The sequence below is a fragment of the Mustela nigripes genome, chromosome 1 (assembly GCF_022355385.1).
Source record: "Mustela nigripes isolate SB6536 chromosome 1, MUSNIG.SB6536, whole genome shotgun sequence".
Lineage (NCBI taxonomy): Eukaryota > Metazoa > Chordata > Mammalia > Carnivora > Mustelidae > Mustela > Mustela nigripes.
The window spans coordinates 100,850,910-100,853,412 of record NC_081557.1 but is presented as its reverse complement, the minus strand read 5'-3'; the positions used below and the strand labels follow the sequence as shown (position 1 = coordinate 100,853,412).

The window sequence follows — 2,503 nt, the reverse complement described above, 5'->3', positions numbered from 1 at the left end:
TATGTTATAATGCATTCTTACTTTTTAAGAGTTAAACACCTTTTAAAGAAAAGTGTTTAAAGTGAAAAAGAAAAGTCCCTATATTTACCCATGTATTTACTGTTTCTGTTGTTTTCTCTTTCTGTTTGCAGATCCAGGTTTCCAGCTAATATAATCTACGTCTTCTTGAAGGACTTCTCCTAACATGTCTTACACGGCAGGTGTCTTTGTGAAGAATTATTGCAACTTATAGATGCATGAAAAAAGTAATATTATAAAACAAGTTTTTAACATTGCCTTAAGTTTGTTAATTTCAAAAACCTCACTGCTGGAATAAAGAGTTTAATACAGGGATACAGAAAAGGAAGCGCACATGAAGTTTTCACTAGGATGAAATGGGATTAGCCTTGCAGTTCTCAGAATCCTCTTCACAGAAGAATGCAATTTCAGTTTCAGTGGGGATTCTCACAGTTTTGAGAGTACTGCCTTCTTTTAACAGGGTTCTGTCATTTTTCAAACACAAGTTAATTTGCCTTTGATTTATGTGCTTGATGAGTTATCTTCAGTTTATCACATTTATAAATTCTGAATGGTGGTGCCGGCTGGTCCTTAAAGAGACATCTTGTTTTAGAAATATTATAAGTTCCCTTATAGCTTGGTCCAAATTAATTCCATGATATACTACAGGTTTGAAACTGCAATGTTCAAATGAATGAATGAGACAAACGCTCCCTTCTCCAGAAGTCATGTGAAGAAATTCCTTTTGATACAAACTTTCATTCACGAGAAAGTTCCCTACGGAATCTCTCAATACGTGCACAAGAAAAACTCTGTTAATATAGTTTGCCCATTTGGTTTTACTTTGACACTCAGCAAATGAAGTCCGTGAATAGTCAAAATTGGTATCCCAATATTCTTTTCTGAAGAATAGCTTTGATGGATATGTAATTGCAGGCTGATAGATTTTTTTTTTCTTTCGGTGCTTTAAAGATATTGCACTTTTATTTTTTTCTTCTATTGTTAGTAGTGAAAATCTATACCTTTGTTCTTCTGAACATAGGTATATATTTTCTAAGTGATTCTGAATTTTATCACTGGTTTAAGCAATGTGATTATCATGTGACCTGGTATAATTTTCTTCATGTTTCTTGTACTTAAGATTCTTTTAACTTTTGGGTCTACATGTTTGTAATTTTCACCAAATTTGGATATGTTTTAGCTACTTTTTCTTCAAATTTTTTTTTCAGCCTCCCGTCTCCACCCTGTTCTTAGGGGACTCTAATTAATGTATACTAGGGGTGCCTGGGTGGCTCAGTGGGTTAAAGCCTCTGCCTTCAGCTCAGGTCATGATCTTAGAGTCCTGGGATCCTGGAGCCCCGCATCGGGCTCTCTACTCAGCAGGAAGCCTGCTTCTCTCTCTCTCTCTCTGCTGCTTCTCTGCCTGCTTGTGATCTCTGTCAAATAAATAAATAAAATCTTTAAAAAAAATTAATGTATACTAAGCTGCTTAAATCTGTCTCATGGTTCACTGATGCTTTTTCACTTTTAAATATTTTTTTCTCCGTGTTTCATTATGGATATTTTCTGTAGCTATGTCAAGTTTATTAACATGAATTTTGTGATTTATTATCTAATCTTCTGGTTATCTTATTCAGTATATTTTTGACCTCAGAGTTCATTATTTTTATCTTCTGAAGACTTATTTGCTCAGTCTTCCCTCCAGCTTTTAGAACATATAAAATATAGTCATGATTAATCTTTTACTGTCCTTTTTACTAAGTTTACCAATTGTGTCATTTCTGCATTTGTTTTCATTGATTGATTTTTCTTCTATTAAGGACTGAATTTTACTATTTCTTTGGATGGCTGGTAATTTCACTTAGAAGCAAGATATTGTGTTTTCTATCTTGTTGGGTGCTATATACATTTGTATTCCTATAAATAGTTTTGAGCATTGCTCTGGAACATAGTTATTTAAAAACTATTTCATCCCATGGGGCGCCTGGGTGGCTCAGTGGGTTAAGCCGCTGCCTTTGGTTCAGGTCATGATCTCAGGGTCCTGGGATCGAGTCCCGCATCAGGCTCTCTCCTCAGCAGGGAGCCTGCTTCCCTCTCTCTTTCTGCCTGCCTCTCCATCTACTTGTGATTTCTCTCTGTCAAATAAATACATAAAATCTTTAAAAAAAAAAACTATTTCATCCTTTTGGGTATAACTTTTGAACTTTGTTACATGGGAACAAAGCAATATTTAATCTAGAGTTAAATTTTCCCACAACTGATACCCCATTAGTTACTAAGTTTTTAACTCTGATTCTTGGCCATAAACACTATTCCCTGTCACATATGAGCTCTAGATAACTCTTCCCTCTACTCATTTGAAGTATTTCTTCCACACATTTTGGGTAATTTTCTCACAGGCAGGTACTGATCAGTACTGTACTGCATATCTGAAAGAAAGTCTCTGGTGATTTCTGAAGTTTTCTCTCTGTGCAGTTTTCTTCTCTATGTTATTCTGTCCTGCAAA

At 35.1% G+C, this 2,503-nt stretch overlaps 1 pseudogene; it reads right to left on the bottom strand.

The window, feature by feature from the left end:
• Positions 1 to 364: 364 nt before the first annotated feature.
• Positions 365 to 727, bottom strand: LOC132013178 (UPF0538 protein C2orf76 homolog; annotated as a pseudogene).
• Positions 728 to 2,503: the final 1,776 nt, after the last annotated feature.